This window comes from Saccopteryx bilineata, chromosome 2, assembly GCF_036850765.1.
Source record: "Saccopteryx bilineata isolate mSacBil1 chromosome 2, mSacBil1_pri_phased_curated, whole genome shotgun sequence".
In the NCBI taxonomy this organism is placed as follows: domain Eukaryota; kingdom Metazoa; phylum Chordata; class Mammalia; order Chiroptera; family Emballonuridae; genus Saccopteryx; species Saccopteryx bilineata.
This window is the reverse complement of record NC_089491.1, coordinates 95552532-95571989: the sequence shown is the minus strand read 5'-3', so window position 1 is coordinate 95571989 and position 19458 is coordinate 95552532. Positions and strand designations below refer to the sequence as shown.

Here is a 19458-nt window from a genome sequence, read left to right as displayed (position 1 = left end):
AAACTCAAACTATTCCGTTCCTCTTCCATTCCTCTTCTCTCCTCCTTTCCTTCCTTCCTTGCTGAGCCCCCCCCACCCCGCGCACATACACACACACACATTCAAAGGTACCTCCAAAAATTGAGAGATGGACTTTGAGGGCATTATGCTAAGACAAATAAGTAAGTCAGAACAAAGAAAGACAGATATCGTGTGATCTTACCTATATGTGGAACCTAAAAACAATGACAAGACGGAGAACAGGTTGGTTGTTCCCAGAGGTGGAGGGGGCCGGGGGACATGACAGAGAAAAGGGTGAAGGTGCTCAAAAGATACAAACATCAGTATAAAATAATAAGTCCTGGGGATGTAACATGCAGCGTACTGACTGTGGGTAATAATGCTTTGTTATATATTTGAAAATTGCTGAGAGTAGATCTTTAAAGTTTTCATCACAAGAATAAAAAATTGGCCTGACCGGGCAGTGGAGCAGTGGATAGAGTGTCGGACTGGGATGCGGAAGACCCAGGTTTGAGACCCCAAGGTCGCCAGCTTGAGTGAGGTCTCATCTGGTTTGAGCAAAAGCCCACCAGCTTGAGCCCAAGGTCGCTGGCTCGAGCAAGGGGTTACTTGGTCTGCTGAAGGCCCACGGTCAAGGCATATATGAGAAAGCAATCAATGAACAATTAAGGTGTTGCAACGTGCAACGAAAAACTAATGATTGATGCTTCTCATCTCTCTGTTCCTATCTGTCTGTCCCTGTCTATCCCTCTCTCTCTGACTCTCTCTCTCTGTCTCTGTTAAAAAAAAAAAAAGGAATAAAAAATTGCAACCATGTGTGGTGATGGATATTAACTAGACTTGTGGTGGTTACATTGCAATATGTACTTACATCTAACCATTATGTTACACACCTGAAACTAATATAATGTTATACATCAATTACATATCAATGTTTAAAAAAACTAAAGTTTTTTAAGGGATCTCTTTTCCCAAATTGAATTCTGTTCTAAAATTCCTGCAAGATCAGCTAGAAAGATCCTACAGTCTCTCTCCCAGATCATCAGAGAGCCTAGCAAGGCAAGCCAGGCTGAGCTCTAAGCACGGTGGATAAGCTACAGTGAGGATAATCATCATTTTTATTTTTGGCATCCGAAGCAGACATAGATGATTAAAACAAGGCTGAGCCTGGAACGATTGTCTTCAGCTTCTCGGCTAAAGGAGTCTTTTTGAAGTAAGGCATTCTGGTTCCCATCCCACAAGAACCAGAAATGAATGACTCACCAGGAAGCAGCCCCAGCAACAGCCCCCAACATTTCTCAGGGCAGCAGCCCATAATCACCTTATTTCCCTTTTCCAAGTGTTGTCAGAGGGACCCTCTGGCCTTCAGCATGCTGGGAGGCGGCACAGATGGAAGGCTGGAAGAACACAGAGTGAATGCTTCTACCAAAATGATCGGCTGCCAATTCTGTTCTTTGGGGTCTCACACCCTCCAAACAGAAAGAAGAAACTCCAGGAAGAAACAAGAGCCTGGCACTCCTCAGCGGAAACAAGAGTTCAGTGAAATCTGGCAAGCCTCCCCGTTCTCAAATGATTCTGACAATGGTAAATTGGGAAAGTGGTCAGTGTTGAGTGGAGACAGGTGGTCTTGGCTCTTATAACATGTGAAAGGGAAATACACGGAGTTGGGGGGAATAGGATTCACCCACTTCCATTCAGTCCAATTAATGTCCCTTATCCCAGACAGGTAGGGCCATACTACAGTGCTTTGGTCTATGTATGCTGTAAGATGACCTATGTTCAAATCCCAGTTCAGGTGAACCTGTGCAAATTAGTTTTTCTGTGCCTCAGTTTCCTCATCTGTATAATGAAGATAATAATAATAATAGTTTCTACTTCCTAAGATCTTATAAAGATTTACATATTCCCTGATACATTATTAGTGCTCAACAAATGTTAGCTATTATCTTGTGCTAGAGGTGATGGGTATAAAAATCTTAAAATACAAAGTTTTTGTACCCTTGTTTCATAAGCGAGTCCAACATCTTGCAGCCTTTATTTTGAAGAAATTCTCTCTTACTTTAAAAAATTAAGAAAGCTTGTAGACAATCAACCATTCAAATCAACCCAACATTAATATATTGGGAAAACCCCTATACACATAAGCTAAAAGTTATTTCTAAAATCTGCTCCAGGCTGTATAAACTAAGGTATATGTCTTTTCTCACTTAAGCTGCTGGTTGTAGTTCTTCCCCAAAGGCAAATTTACTAAGGTTTGATGTGAAGGTTTAGAAACAATGTCTACACTTTTGTAAGTTGCTCCATCAGTACTTGAAATGCTAAGTAATGCTAGTAATTCCCCATAATCGGTATATGCTAGGACAAATACTTATAGTAAGATTAATTAGTGTGGCTCATTGTATTTTCCAAAGATGGTCACAACAGTTTTTCCTGTTACACAGGGAACAAAGGAGGATCAGAATGTTTTTGCTGTTTCTTAAGTAACTTTAATTCAAAATAAGTAATGTGTCAAAGTGACATATTTTGGGTGGCCTACCCTGAATCCCAACAGAATAAGCTCATGGAGTTTTGTATGAGTAAACTAGGTGTGTGAAAGTGCACTCTAGGATGTGCACACAATGCTTTCCTGTGCTTTGTCTGCTCAGGAAATTTTTAATGCCAGTCTCCTGTCCTTGATTTTAACATGAGCAAAATGGCACAAAAGTTGTATTCTGGGTGCTGTATCTGTGCCGTGGCCCTCCAGCTTCGGGGGGCAATTAGTGACAGTCTGATCCTTGGTCCTCTGTGGCCTGTGCAGAACTCAGTGACTGGCATGATGCTGGGCGGCCCCTCGGCCCCCTGGACTATCCAATGTTGGCATTCTGCTTGAGGTAGGTGGTGTAACGAGTCAGGAGTAGCTTCCTAAATGCATCGCTGTAGATAATGCACAATGGGATCAGAAAGCTTGCCTTACATAGACAACAATGTGAGTGTCGAGGTAGACAAAGACCAAGGAAGTTACCACTAAAACATCTGTTTATAGTCATCATTTTAAAAAATATTTTTTCTGACTACTGAAGTCCCAAAATCTTTTAGCACAGTCATGTGTCACTTAACAAGGGGGATACTTTCTAAGAAGTGCTTCATTAGATCTCTTTGTCATTGTGTGCACATCCTAGAGTGCACTTACACACACCTAGATGGTGTCTCCCACTACACCCCTAGGCTGTGTGGGACAGCCTATTGCTCCTAGGCAACAAGCCTGCACAGCATGTTACTGCATTGAACACTGCAGACTTTTAAACACAGTGGTAAGTATTTATGTACCTAAACATATCTGAACATAGAAAAAGTACATTTAAATATTTTAAAGCCCTGGCCAGGTGGTTCAGTGGATAACGCATTGTCCTGGTGTGCCAAGGTCACAATACCCATCACTGATCTTCCACCTCAGTGGTCCTTAATCACTGCTCATTCATGGTCGGGTCAATCACTCAACATGGCTTCCTACTGGCAACATTAACAGTGGGCTCTGTACCCTTAGGGGCCACAGTGAATAAGACAACACATGGTTCAATCAAGCACTCACTCAAGAGACAAGATGTATGAGGCTGTCGCCACTGTCACGCGGCACACTGTCTACGGCAGACTTTCCATAAGTAGAAAGAGTACAGAACAGTAAATACATAAACCAGTAACACAGTACTTATTATCATCTCAAGAGATACGCTGTACAGATAACTGCACGTGCTGTGCTTGTATACAACCGGCAGCGCAGTAGCTCTGTGCACACCTGCGTCTCCACAGACACGTGAGTGATACGGTGCACTGCAACGCCATATGGCGATGAGTCACCAGGCAATAGGAACTTTGCTCCATGGTCATCTATGCCACCATCCTATGTGCGGTCTGTTGTTGACAGAAGTGTAGTTATACGTGCATGAATGTCATTGCTAAAATTTAAGGGGTTTGTGATCCTTTCCTAGTAAACAGGTTTTCCCAGAAACAAAAGCAGTCACTTGTAGGATCAGCCCTGAGGAAATCAAACTGGAGAGAAGTGTCCGTGGAAAAGCGCCACCCTCGCCCTCCCTCCCGGTGAGCACGTCCTCTTCCTGGTGCCCCTCTCCCTCCCTCCCGGTGAGCACGTCCTCTTCCTGGTGCCCCTCTCCCTCCCTCCCGGTGAGCACGTCCTCTTCCTGGTGTCCCTCTCCCAGTGTCTCCGTGTTCTTTCTACCAAGGGCCCGTGAAAATGAGACGGCAGCAAAAACCAGATCTGCCTAAAATTCCAGGTGATGCTAGAAGTAAAAAACCACACTAAAACTGTGTTTGTTTTCACTAGTAGCAAGCAGTATTCCCATCTACCGTTTCATTGTTTCATGTTTCTATTTGTGTCCAAAAGCAGCCTGGGCATGGTAAGAACTCCCGGTGCCATTGAACCTTATTTCCATATTTGATGGAGTCTGTGGTGAGCAGGAACCAGCTTGCACTGCTCACAACAGCCACCTGTGCGCACTTCTAGGTTCACGCACAGTGTCAACACGCAGGAAGCTGAAAATCGACCATGGTGGTAGGGGGAGGGGAGACTTAAATAATGAGAGTCAGTAAATGCTGCTTATCAGGTGTTTGTTTTACTTTTTTCCTGGATAGCCAGACAGTTAAGTATTTACTAACACAGAAAAGATCAAAGGTGCCAGCAGCCACACAGAGAAGCTCCCGGTGTCTTGGTCTGCTCTTCCCAGGAGCTCTGGGAGCAACCTGACCTTCTGAGGGGACAGGTGAGGCAGATGGGGTGAGATCTGCCACTTGGGGGTTGCCTATGGGCCGAGCACCCAGGCCACCAACAGCCTGCACCCCTGTCCTCACTTGCTCCCAGAAAGGCGAAGTTATCATTTACCCAGATTTCATGGAGAAGGCAGCCACAGGTTTCCTCCCCGATCCTGACATAATGTAGCGACTCTTTCACAAACTCATCCGCAGTCTTGGTTATCAGGCTGGAACTGAAATGTTTTGTCATCGGGGTTGAGACCACATGGGGTCAGCACCTACAATGGGAGATAAAGCCGTAACACAGGAAGTCCGCCTGGCCTGAGAAGTGAGCCCCCACATCAGCACCCCTTCATTCCCCAGCTCTGTTCTTCCTGTGGAAAGCTTCAGGGTCCGCAATGATAAGGGGGCGCTGACAAAGCGGAGAACTGGCCCAGAGCCGGGACCAGGCTCCGCGTTTCACTTTGCCACTGACTCAGGACGAGGCCTTAGCCACATGCCACCAGGTGGCCAAGCGCACACAGGGTAATGAGGACATGAGCCATCTCTCCGAACATGGCAGCCAGCCTTTGAAAATAAAAATGCAGGACTCAGACTCAGTTAAATTGAATCCAGAAAAGCAACACCTACAAATTTATTATAATTATGTCCCAAGTAGTCCACAGGATATATGCACATTGAAACATGTATTTGTTATTTATTTGAAATGCAAATTTAATTGGAAGGCCTGTATTTTATCTGGCAACCTTACCTCAGAAGTTTCTTTCTAACGTGTATAGCCAAAGTTGGGGCAATTTAACACACCTGGGTCCCCACTTTCACACTTCAGTTAGGAGCCAGGAATGGCACAAAGCTCATGATCTTTCCTGTTGTGGTAAGAAAATAAACAACCACACATTGCACCCTCCCAGTCCGACACCATGTTCCCACCCATGGCATCACCAGCTGGGGGCCTGGCATGAGGCTCCACGACGGGGCTCCTTACTCGATTCCCAGACATAGAGACCCAGGCATCCTCAGAGAGGAAAAAGGTCCACGCTTGTTTTCTTGGTTTCATTTTTCTTTACATCACATTTGCAATTTTCATCATATCATTTTCTTCACATAACACTTGATATGTCATTGTTCATAATTGAGTCTAATTATGAATCAATCAATCCAATTGAATGCTGTCATTAATTTGCATAACACTTTTCTACAAAGATCTCTATAGAAACATCTATTTCCAACCCCAGTTTCGAAGTCAAGAAATAAGTATTTTCATTTCTACAGTGAAATTTGATTGACAAAACACCTTATTGTAGAACATAGAAACTCAATAAATAGTGGTGAAACTTGCATACTTGTTTATTCATAGATCTTTGTAATAACCTAGAGAAGTGAGCAGGTATTGTAAACCCCTTTCTACAGATGGGGGAACTGGGGCTCATGGAGTTTAAACAGGTTTTCCAGGATCACACAGATGATAAACTCAAGTCTACAGTACATACGTCCCTGTCCATTTAACAGATACTTATTGAGCTCTAATCACATAGTGTTGGGAGAGGGCAGTGGTGATGAAAGGTCAGGGAGTCTTCTCACCTTCCCAAACTTGCTGGGAGAGCAGCTCCACGGCTTTGACATCAGGAAGGATTCGCCTCCCTAACTGCCTCCTCCCAACCCTGCTGCCCCTCAGAGCCACTAACTGGGTAGCCACAGCATCTCTGGACCACAAGTACCAAGATCAAGATGATGCTGAGACTGTCACATGGCAAGTAACCAAGTAGCTCTGGTAATCATTAGTGTTGCCCACCAAATATTTCTAGTTCCTGTTTCCTCTAGACACGTGACAGAACCGCACTTCCTGGACCCTTGCGTTTGGGTGGGACCATGTGACCAGATCTGGCCAGTGAGCATGAGCAAAAGTGACATGTGTCTTTTCTGAGCCAGAGCCCTTAATTAGCAAAGCAAGATCCTCTATATCTCCTACCACTTTTTCTCTAGTACGTCACCTGACGTATCCGAGATGGCAGCTGCTCCGTCAGCCTGGGTCCCTGTGTCACTACAGTGAGCGAGTTCCCTCTGGCAGCTCATAGTGAACACGCATCATGAGTGAGAAATAAATCTCCATGGTGTTACGTCAGTGAGATTTTAAGGGTTATTTTTTACTGCAGCGAACAGCTTATATGGGGTAGCACCTCTGCAAAAGGAATCTGTCTTCAGCTGGGAGTTGGAAGGTGGATAGGGAGGAAAAATATCTGGTAGGTGAGATTTAGTTCGAGGGGCAAAGAACAGCACTGTGGTCTAGCGACATGGCTATTACAGTTACTCACTGTGGGGGGAAGTCAATGTTATTTCCAAAGGTCTCACCAATAACTCACATCTGCCTTTGACTAAGCTTTGTCCTATAGCTGCTTAATTGATAAGAACAGTCACCTGCGATGGTATTGCCTGAGTATTTTAATTGAAAATCAGAATGCACACTGACAATTTTAAAGATATCACTGTGAGTGTGCCTTTTCCATTTCTAATGGTGTGTCATACAACCTCTTCTCAAACAACATCAACAAGAAAAATCCCTGTAAACTTTTAATTCCAGGTTCTAGAAACCACTTAACTCTGCTGCTGAGCCAACCATGTGCATATCGCTGACATCTCAGGGTGTCACATTGCTCAGCCTACAGAAGCAGTGACAACCCGATCTGATTACAGTTAGGACGAGGTGGCCTCCACGGCGGGTCTGCCGGGGTTGGTGAAAGGGGAAGCAGAGCTCCTCCCCCCGACTGCTCAGGAACCAGGGTGTGAGGGTCTCTGTGGCCCCTCACAGACGAGCAGCTGCAAGGGCAGCACCCCCACTGCCCCAGCAGGGACGAGAGCCCAGTGCTGTCTTGCTCCCTCTCCACCATCCCTCCCTCCTGAGCCTCCTCCTGTACCTGCACTGGAGAGTCGAGGACAGTCAACAAGATCCCAGTCTCTGTTGTGATGCAGCATCAGGTAGCAAGAGGGTCGACAGCGTTCCTGGGCACTCACCCCCGTGCCCTATTTCCTGCCCTCGTACCCAGGACCTGGGCCAGGGTGGCAGCAGACAGAACCGTGGTGGCACAGCCGCCACCACACTGGCCGCAGGAACTCTCACAGTGTCATCCAGACCACCTGCCCGGTCTGCACACAGCCTCCAGTCCTGCAGGGGGCAGTGGCCCCGGCTCCGTGCGGATCTCGGGTTCCTATTGGGAGGGGGGGGCTCAGAACTATTCACCTCACCTGGATGGTGATCCCTCTCGCTTGGTATTCTGCACGCAGAGCCTTGGAGAACGTGCACACGAAAGCCTGGACAGGAAGGAGAACAAACACCTCAGGACCCAGCGCTGGCTTCTCCAGCAGAACCAACCACTCAGATTGCAACGGGCACCACGAGGGGGCTACCACTTTATCTTAAAGTGCAGAGGCTTGTCTTGATGAAAGCTAGGTCTTCATTTCTTGGACTGGAAGATCCCCTTCAATCAGTGGGAACATACAGTTTGGGATAAATACACCTCGGGCCACTGCACATAAGTGACCCAACCCAGGAGGACCCGTCCCCTGTGAAGAGCACCCCTCCCCCGAGAGTTTGCTGTGAAGACCAGGGCCTGGGGACACCTGTGGGGCCTCCAGGGCAGGAAGGAAACTGTGTGTTACTTGCTGGCCGGAAGGCAGCAGGGTGCCCAGGCGGGGAGGTGAGTGAGGGCTGGAGGCGGGGCTGCGCCTGCCCTGCGGTGCCGCTGCAGGACCCCGTTAGCCTTTGTCTAACTGGCTCTGACCCATCCATAGAAGAGTGCCTCCTGGCAGCCTGTCCACCGACTGGCCAGATGACCAAAGGAAAATGCCAACTGGGAGAAACCAGAGGGAGAAGGAGACTCGAGCCACGTGCTGTCACTCACCTTGGAAGCCGAGTACAGGGAGTACAGAGGCCAGGGGCAGAGGGCCACCCCAGAGGAAATGTTCAAGATGAGCCCTTTCCGCCTAAAAGGCAGAAGCACAAAGTCGTCAGTTGCTTTGCCACCCGACTGCACCTTGGGAAGGAAGACGACAAAGAGGCTCCCGTGAACGCGGAACCCCATCCTCCCTCGCCCCGCGTGCTCGCAGTCCTGTGACTGGGAATCAGTTCTGTGGCAGCGAAGGTTCCCCCACAGAATGCAGGAACCAGGCCTGACCTGTGGTGGCGCAGTGGGATAAAGCATCGACCTGGAACACTGAGGTTGCCGGTTCGAAACCTTGGGCTTGCCTAGTCAAGGCACATATGGGAGTTGATGCTTCCTGCTCCTCCCCCTTCTCTCTCTCTCTCACTCCCCTCTCTCTAAAAATCAATAAATAAAATATTAAAAAGAAAAAGAATGCAGGAACCAGCTGAGCTCAGACAAGACGGGGAAGAGACCTGCTCTCTCAGCTGTGGCCACAGGAGCGCCAGGTCCCCTCTGACTCTTAAAGATGACCCACCAGACAGATGTGTGTCCTGAGTGGAATCCCACAACCCGTCATCTGCTCACACGGACACCCCACACCAGCCTTTAGGGCCTTTATTATCCTTTTGAAATTTAATCTCTTTAATCCATTCCTGTGAGTCAGTTTAATTCAGGAAAACCAAGAAACTACACGTTAGAATACAAGACCAAGCCCCTCTTCCTCTAGAGAAGATAAAACTATCGGGCATTTGCTTTTAATGAACAGCATCTGAAAGAAAACAGCCCCCAAATGGGTGTTGTAATAGGGTGATACAGACATGGAATAAATGGAGGCGCTCTCGGTGGTGATTTTCACCAGATATTGGAGTATTTGTTCTGACAAGAGCTGAAACTCATTATAACAAAGAGATGGTATTGGTCTCAGGCCAACTTCTGAAGTTTCTTTTATGCTCAACAGAAGTTAGTATTTGTAATACAATGTGTGCTGAGTCTGCTGTTCTCTCCTCCCTCAAGTGTACACTACATTTGACCTTCAAATATGCTTCTCAGTTTGCAAAGCCGGCGGGGCCCAGAATGTTGTTTTTCTCCTGGAACCTCCATGTCCTTTCATCATAGTTTTATCATTTGTTCAAGCAGCAGCCAGCTGAGCCCTGGGCCCCCCAGTCTCCAAGTCCACTGACTGCCCGGCCAGGGAAACCACGTGGCTCCACGCTTTTTCAAAGAAAGGCTTTACCTTGATTCCATGTGTTGCAGAATTAGCTGTGTCATCTGTAAGAGAAGGGCAGAGTTAAGCCTCGACAAAGGAACCGGACAACGATGGACAGTGTGACGGGGAAGCGGGCGCGGGAGGTGCGGGAGGTGCGGGAGGAAGCGGAGAATGGCTGCAGCCGCTCAGGCGGCCGTGGGACCCACTGACACCTGTTGGAGGTGATCCTGGCAACACTGGGTCTGGCTGGAACCCACAGGAGGCAGCCTGGATAAAGTGCTCAGAAGCCTCTGGTTTCTCCTGCATAAAGCTAAGGTCTTTCTGCAACATGAGGGCAGTGAAAACCTGTGGGAATGGGCTTCTGGCCGTGGGATCAACACTGAGGCTCCCAGCATGCTTCACTCTGGGAGATAGACAACAGTGCTCATCATAAACCCTGGCCCTGAGCTAGGATCGGGGGCCATCAGGAAACCACACAAGTATCTGTAGGTATCTCAAGTACACCTAGCAACACCCACCCCCCTACAGATGCCTGTTCTCTATGAGTCTGTTTCCATTTTGCCATGTTAGTTCAGTTTGTTCACTAGATTCCACATACGAGTGAAATCATATGATACTTGTCTTTCTCTGCCTGGTATATTTCACTTAACATAATGCTCTCCGGGTCCATCCATGCTGTCGCAAAGAGTAAGATTTCCTTCTTTTTTACAACTGAATAGTATTCCATTGTGTAAATGTACCACAGCTTTTTTATCCACCCATCTACTGTTGAACTCTTGAGCTGCTTCCAGATCTTGGCTATTGCAAACTATGCTGCAATGAATATATGAGTGCATACATTCTTTTAAAATTGGTGTTTTGGTTTCATTGGATAAATTCCCAAGTGGAATCACTGGGTCATAGACAGGTCTATATTTAATTTTTTGAGGAAACTCCATACTGCTTCTACCATGGCTGTGCCAATCTGCATCCATAACAACAATGCACGAGGCTTCCTTTTTCTCCACATCAATATGGATGAGGGAGTAGAAATCATTTTCTAAAATTATTTTTAATTTTACTGCATCATATTCAGTGAATGTATTGTTATGTTTTTGCTATTTGTAACTCATCACAATTTTCTTTGTAGTTTAGTAAGCAGACAACTTTTATAAACGTTCCATACCCCTCCTTAAGGAATGTGCACTTGATCTTTGTTGGCTACCCAGTTTCATGTACTGTTGTCTCTTCTAAACTTGAGGCTTCCCTCAATACCCTATAATGGCTTACCAAATATTAGTTAAACCAGTATGAAAGAATATTTAAATTTCTCATACCTTTAATTGTTCTTGATTACTGTAATAAGATGTTAAGTTAGAAATTTTAACAGAAGTGCAGATTCAAAAGATAATCAGATCACAAAATGATTTCAAAGAAAAAAAAATGTTCAAGTTAATATCTAAGAACTGATCAGGTGATTCTTGGGCCCTTCCCTGATGGACCCTTCACTCATACAAAATATAAAACAAGTAGAGAGGCAATTAAGAAGAATTTATCAAGAGGATTCCTTTGGTTCTTCCTGCTCCCCAACTATGACTCCCATCCCCAAGGGCAGCCTGAAGGAACAGCATTACGGACTTCTTACCTCAAGTCAACGGAGAAGAGTAGCATCCCATCTTACTGTATTTTTTATATGCATTGTGCTTTCTTGTTCTTTGCCCCTGCTCTTCCTCACCTTTCTCATGAATTAGTTAATACAGCATCAGCAATGCTATGATAACAAGTTAACACTAAAAACACCAGTATTTTAATATAACAAAAGCTTATTTTTTATTCATTATGCTTAAAATTGTACACTCATCTTGGGCGAAGTTCTGCCCAAATCGTAGCTTATTGGAGCATTCTGCTGACGCCATTCAGTCTGAGTATTTCTGCTTGATCCGTCGTGGGAGAGACCTGGTATGGGCTTAGATTTCACCCACAACGTTTGTCTCAAGGGCAAAGAGACTTCCACAGAAGCACAGCTGGAGGGATAGTGTGAGCCTGGATGCAGGATTAGGGCTTGTCCAGGGCCAAGGGGAGAGGCACTCACTGTGGTGGGGAACTCAGAAAATTACTCCCTACGTGGTATCAGTGTAAACATCACCAGGCCCAGAGAGCCAGATGCCCTCCTTGCGGGTACCAAGCACCTGAGACCCTTAGGGTCCCACCTCCTTCTCTCCGCCCACCCTCCCTGAGTCCCCAGTTCTTCAAACCCTCACAGGGGCAGACATCCCAGCTGGCAACCAGGAGGAGGAGAAATGTCAGGCCAGGAAAGAGAGACCAGACCACAGCACTGTGCCCAGTCCCACTGGCCGTGGTCTCTGAAGCAGGTCCTGGCTTAGGGGAACTGCAGGAGACTGGACACTGTTGACCACAGAATTAAAACCATTCTGCATCTGGAAGTGGCCAGGGCACCTGTATTATTGCAGAGGGATCAGCGAAGCACTAGACCCAGAGGCAGAGAAAGAACACAGCTGTGGAGCAGGTTCACAGAGGTGAAGGGAGACAGAGTGATTGTGAGTGTGCCTTGTGAACTCCATCAGGCCTGCTTATGGTAAAAACTGGTGACCAACAGCCCAACCAAACCACCAGCTGCCAGAGGAGTAGAGAGAAGAGGAGAGGGAAAGGGAGAGAAGCACAATTTCCAGAGAGCTTATACTTTCTATATTGTTTTCCTCAGTTCACTTCATTTCACTGAGAAGTGTGTTCACAGAGCTCCTCACCCACTTTCATGGACTTTTAACATTACGCTCCAGGTAAGCAGTCAAGCAGTCGCAGGATGTGAAGAATAAAGTTCTGTACAGTGACACTGAGGATCCATGTCTCTGTTCTGATCCTTGAATGAGGAGGATACAGGTGTGACACCTAGTAGCCTTTCCCAGTCCTTCTCTCCTTCTTTCTCTCCCTCCCTCCCTCTCCCTCTCTCTCTCCCTCTTCTCAGCCTCTCTCCCTCTCCCTCCCTACATGTCTCTCTCCCTCACTCTCCCTCTCCTTCTCTTCCTCCCTCTCCTTCCTTACCTCCCTCTTCCTCCCTTCCTCCCTCCCTCTCCCTCTCTCCTTTACTCTCTCTCCCTCCTTTCCTCTCCCTCCCTTCCTCTCCCTCTCTCTATTCCTCTCTCTCCCTCCCTTCCTCTCCCTCTCTCCCTCCCTACCTCTCCCTCCCTCCCTCTTCTTCCCTCTTCCTCCCTCCCTCCCTCTCCCTCTCTCCCCTTCCAGCTGCAGACAGCTGACCACCACTGGCTGGAGGACACCCCCTCCCACATGACAGATGCAAAAACGTGCCACCCGGGCTCATCTACACCGATCCAGACAGTAGACCTCCGCTGGCACTAAGGCCAAAGTGGAGCACTTTCTGAGAAAACAGAGTAATCTGGAATTTTCTCTTTCCCTCTGAGGCAGGTTCTCCCTTTGCCCAGTGTTGTAGCCACTGTGGCAGTCTCCGGATGGCTATAGCTCTTCTCTGAATAATTTTTAAATGCATAAAATAAAATATAGCCCTGGCCGGTTGGCTCAGCGGTAGAGCATCAGCCTGGCATGCAGGGGACCTGGGTTCGATTCCCAGCCAGGGCACATAGGAGAAGCGCCCATTTGCTTCTCCACCACCCCCCTCCTTCCTCTCTGTCTCTCTCTTCCCCTCCCACAGCCAAGACTCCATTGGAGCAAAGATAGCCCGGGCCCTGGGGATGGCTCCTTGGCCTCTGCCCCAGGCGCTAGAGTGGCTCTGGTCGCGGTAGAGTGACGCCCCAGAGGGGCAGAGCATCGCCCGTGGTGGGCATACCGGGTGGATCCCGGTCGGGCGCATGCGGGAGTCTGTCTGACTGTCTCTCCCCGTTTCCAGCTTCAGAAAAATACAAAAAAAAAAAAATATATATATATATATAAAATTATAAACGAAACCAATTATAAAATTGTTATAATATTTTAATAAGATGTATTACAATATGTTTCTCTATGAACATATTAAACAACAAGAACTGCTGTAGTGTCTAATAACTACCAAATACTGATCAGAGCATAAATGATTTTTCTTTAAAAATTATAAGGTGATGTAAAACTAACTTCTGTTAATAACAAGGTCACAGTACAGCTAATATTACTGTGGGTTTTCCCTATATTCAAATTAATATAAATGCCAAATTTCGGCTAGGGAAAACAAGATGTACTGTTTCCCCACCCAAGTTTACCAGACCCTTAAATTTGGTGAAACCAGGTTAAGAAACCTTGGCACTTAATATATGGTCTACACCAGCGATTTTCAAATGCTGTGCTATAAGGATTTTTAAAACGTGCAATACCTGACTATTTATTCAGGGACACTGAACTTCTTTCTCGTAGATTAGAAAATTTAAAAATGGCAACAGTCAACACAACCACAGCAGTCCAATGTGAAGAAATCAAAATTATACCATCTGTATTTCCCCATGTATAAGACGCTCCCATATATAAAATGCACCTTAATTTTGGAGCCCAAAATTTGAAAAAAAAAATGTATAACATAAAGTTATTGGACTCAAGTTTTATTCATCATAAAATTCAGACAACTCATCACTGTCAGACTCCCCTCCATTAGCTTGTCCTCATCTGTGTCTGATGACAAATCACTATCTTTAACAATGAGCACAAAAACAAGCGTGAAAAAGTGGGAAATGCAAGTTTAAAAAACTATAACCACTGTATAAGATGCACACAGTTTTTAGACCCCACATATTTCGAAAAAGAGTGCATCTTAGACATGGGGAAATACGATATTTGTTGTCAGATCAGCAAAAAATAATTTTTTTGGTGTGCCACAGAATTTTAGTAATTAGTTTATGTGCCATGAAATAAAATAAGTTGAAAACCACTGGTCTAGACCAGGGGTCCCCAAATTTTTTATACAGGGGGCCAGTTCACTGTCCCTCAGACCATTGGAGGGCCGGACTATAAAAAAATCTATGAACAAATCCCTGTGCACACTGCACATATCTTATTTTAAAGTAAAAAAACAAAATGGGAACAAATACAATATTTAAAATAAAGAACAAGTAAATTTAAATCAACAAACCAACCAGTATTTCAATGGGAACTATAGGCCTGCTTTTGGCTAATGAGATGGTCAAGGTCCGGTTCCATATTTGTTACTGCTAGCCGTAACAAGTGATATGACGTGCTTTCGGAGCCATGACACGTGCGTCCCTCGTCACCAGAAGTAGTACTGTACGTGAGCGACACCATGCTTTGCGGCACCACCACATACAGTACTCCAGGAGCACAGGATGCATTTGAAGAGCACAGGATCCTCTCACTGATTACCAGTGAAAGAGGTGCCCCTTCTGGAAGTGCAGCGGGGACTGGATAAATGGCCTCAGGGGGCCGCATGTGTAGCACCCACCAGGTATGAGAACAAAGGTCGGAGACTTTCAGGAGTTAAGATGTTACTTTATTGGCCAGTTTAACCTGCGCAGGGGCGAACTCCCAAGATGTCCGGAGACACCGTGCCCACAAGGAGCTGCAAACGGAAGCCGCGCCTGGAGCTTACAGCCAGGCCCTTATATATCCTAAGTGAGCAAGCATAGACAGAAGCAGATGTGGCAGTTTAGCTATTGGCTAGGGAGGTCACACGCAGCATAGCAACAGGGGCCGGCATAGCAACAGGGGCCGGTTTTAGCTTAGTGGCAAATTTCAAACCTAAACTTCTGATAAGGGTCTCTGACCTTCTTTGTTCCCAACCTCACAGGAGCCATATCAACACTTACTGTTCCTTCAATAGTTACACTCTTTGGCAGCCCCAGTACTCCCTGAATCTAACAGCATGCAGCCCACAGGCTGTAGTTTGGGGACCCCTGGTCTACCAATAGCCTGGGATCGCGCTTCTGAAATCATCTGGTTGAAGCACAGACTCTGAGTCAGTGCTGCACCCTGATCGCCTGCAGTTCTAACAGGCTCCCCGGGACGCTGAGGGTCCCGCCCAGGAGCCCACCCAGGGGAAGAGACTCCGAGGCTCACTCAGGGGCTTCAACCTGGAGTAAAGGTGAGAGTCAGAAGTCACACAGAGAGCACCGCCTCACCTGGGAGTCCCCAGAAATGGCCTGGGACCTCACCCCCTTCCTCCTAAAGGGCATGCTCCCTTTTTCCATGTGCTTCACCTTCTGGTGACAGAAAGGGGTGTGGAGTTTCTGAGTTGTCAGGCACCCTACGTTCCAGAAAACTACCGAGGAGTCACAACTGCTGGTCAGCTAAGTCGCTGCCCTTGGCAAGTCTCAGCACAAGGACACATATCCATTGACAGGACACAAAAATGACTAGTCATAAAAATAACTCACTAGGGCTTAAAAGTTGAAGTGACCATGCAAAGGGAAAAAAGTAACTCAATATTCTGAAATTAGTGACATATGTACCTTCATCATTTTTCTGAGGGCACAGAAAATGAATATAAAGAAAATATATACAGGCCCTGGCCAGTTGGCTCAGTGGTAGAGTATCGGCCCAGCGTCTGGATGTTCCAGGTTTGATTTCCAGCCAGGGCACACAGGAGAAGTGCCTATCTGCTTCTCCATTCTTCCCCCTCTCCTTTATCTCTCTCTTCCCCTTCTGCAGCCAAGGCTCCATTAGAGCAAAGTTAGCCCAGGTGCTGAGGATGGCTCCATGGCCTCCACCTCAGGCGCTATAATGACTCTAGTACAACAGAGCAATGCCCCAGAGGGGCAGAGCATAGTCCCCTAGTGGGCTTGCCTGGTGGATCCTGGTCGAGCACATACAGGAGTCTGTCTCTGCCTCCCTGCTTCTCAATTCAGAAAAAAAGAAAATATATACAATAAAAATATGTAATATATAGTTATATATAATATATAATATATATACTATATAAAATATACAATATATATAAACCTAGTCTCTACACTAGGTTCTATTATTAAAGAGAATTCGGTGGTCACGAAACTCCAGTGCCCCTATAATTGAGATAAACTTAATATATAAAAAAAAAATATTAAAACAGCAGAAAAAATCAAGTTAACAAATAAGTTGCTGTTGTTAGCTGTACAGTAGCAAGAAGTGAGCAAGATATCATGGATAGTTTTATTTGTATAATCCATAGTGGTTTCTAGACTTTTTAGTAAGAAAAAAGAAATCTGGAGACCTAAGACATTGGGTTACTTTTCTTCTCCAGCTTCCTTGGAGCTCACAGATCCTTCTGCACCCTCTCCACATCCCACATCCTCAACTGACCTTGACTCAAAAGCCGATTGGAGCTGCCAGCAACCTCACCCTAGGGAATCTGTTTTTTTAACAGTAGAGCAGAAATTACAAGTTTCAACCCAGCTACAAGGGCTGCTGGGCTGCTCTTGGAGTGCCCTCTGCTGGCCACAGATGGAAGCAGGCATAGAAGTCTTTTCACACCGATAAAAAGAAAGGGTCTTGTAAAAATTGGACAGTTACACGCAAAAAAATGAAACTAGAACACTAACTTATACCACTCACAAAAATAAACTCAAAATGGATAAAATATTTAAGTGTAAGTTGTGAAACCATAAAAGTCCTTGAAGAAACATGCAGTAGACTCAGACATCTCTCATAGGGTTCTTTTTGCAGCTATACCTTCATGGGCAAGTGAAATAAAACAAAAACCAAAACAAATGGAACTATATAAAACTAAAAAGCTGTTGCACAGCAAAAAACACTATTAACAAAATAAAAAGACAACCCACTCAATGAAAGAACATATTTGCAAATATGTCTAATAAGAGGTTAATAACAAAATTTATAAAGAACTTCTAAAACTCAATGCCAGGAAGCTAAACAATCCAATTTAAAAAATGGGCAAAGGACTGGAATAGACATTTTCCAAAGAGGACATACAGACCGCCAATAAGTGTATGAAATAAAGGCTCAGGCTTGGTCAGTGGCTGAGTGGATAGGCCCGGCATATGGATGTCCTGGGTTTAATTCCAGGTCAAGGCACACAGGATAAGTGACCATCTGCTTCTCTACCCCTCCCCCTATCTCTTCATTCTCTCCCTCCCTCCCCAAAGCCATGGCTCAATGGAGTGCATTGGCTCCAGGCGGTGAGGATGGTTCCTTGAAGCCTCTGCCTCAGGCACTAAAAAAACAGTTCAGTTGTGAACATGGCCCCAGATGGGAGTTGCCAGGTGGATCCCAGTCAGGGCACATGCGGAAGTCTGCCTCACTATCTCCCTTCCTCTCACCAAACAAACAAATAAATAAATAAATTTTTAAAAAGCAGGGGCAGGGGGAAAGAATCAACGTTTATATAGCTCAGGACTCCAAACAACAATAAAACACATCAGCCTCTATAGACCTACAAGTGAAAATGTGAAAGACAGCACTTCATGACATCAAGCAGCTATTCATTCGGATGCACAATATTTTCTTCAGACCTTGAGCTTTTAGGTACCCCAGTTCAAATCCTTGACATTATCATCTTCCATTTTTTCCATATTTTTCTCCCCATAATCCAAATCATAACCTCTTGATGATTCTTTAAAATCTCTCCAACTCCTACTTCCCACTGCAAGTTCCCCTGGTCACCTGGAAGCCCCTCTACCTAGAACAGGGGTCAGAAACCTATGGCTCATGAGCCAGATGTGGCTCTTTTTTTTTTTTTTTTTTTTTCATTTTTTTTTTTTTTTTCATTTTTCTGAAGCTGGAAACAGGGAGAGACAGTCAGACAGACTCCCGCATGCGCCCGACCGGGATCCACCCGGCCCGCCCACCAGGGGCGGTGCTCTGCCCCCCAGGGGGCGATGCTCTGCCCATCCTGGGGGTCGCCATATTGCGACCAGAGAGATGTGGCTCTTTTGATGACTGCATCTGGCTTGCAGACAAATCTTTAATAAAAAATAATAACGTTAAAAATATAAAACATTCTCATGTATTACAATCCATTCATTTCCTACCACTCATGTTCATGGTTGCAGGTGGCTAGAGCCAATCACAGCTGTCCTCCAGGACAACACCAAATTTTTATTGGATAATGCATAATGTACACGGGTTGTTGTGAGGTCAGGAAGTAAATTTCCCGCCTTTTAATCAAGTAGTCAGCTAGTTAATTGCAGAAATCCTTTTGATGAAGAAGATAGCTAAAAGAAAAAAAGATGATGAGTATCATATTTTTCAGCAGGAATGGAAAGAGGAATTCACCTTTGTGGAGAGAGCAGGTTCTGCAGTGTGTCTAATATGCAATGATAAAATTGTATCGATGAAACAGTCAAATATAAAGCGGCACTTCAACACACTCCATACTACATTTGCATCAAAATACCCAGCGGGGACAGCAGGAAGAAAGCATGTCAAGAGCTACTGTGCATGGCCCTGGCCAGTTGGCTCAGCAGTAGAGCGTCGGCCTGGCGTGCGGGGGACCCGGGTTCAATTCCCAGCCAGGGCACATAGGAGAAGCGCACATTTGCTTCTCCACCCCTCCCCCTCCTTCCTCTCTGTCTCTCTCTTCCCCTCCCGCAGCCAAGTTGTACCAAGCATATTTTCTGATCATAAAACCTTGAAACTAGAATTCAACTGCAAAAAATAGGAAAAAAAAACCATAAAAATGTGGAAACTAAACAACATACTTTTAAA

The 19458-nt window shown here is 45.8% G+C and overlaps 1 pseudogene; it reads right to left on the bottom strand.

The window, feature by feature from the left end:
* The window catches only part of LOC136322275 (very-long-chain 3-oxoacyl-CoA reductase-like), a 33631-nt pseudogene extending 16548 nt beyond the window's left edge, over window positions 1-17083 (bottom strand).
* Window positions 17084-19458: the final 2375 nt, after the last annotated feature.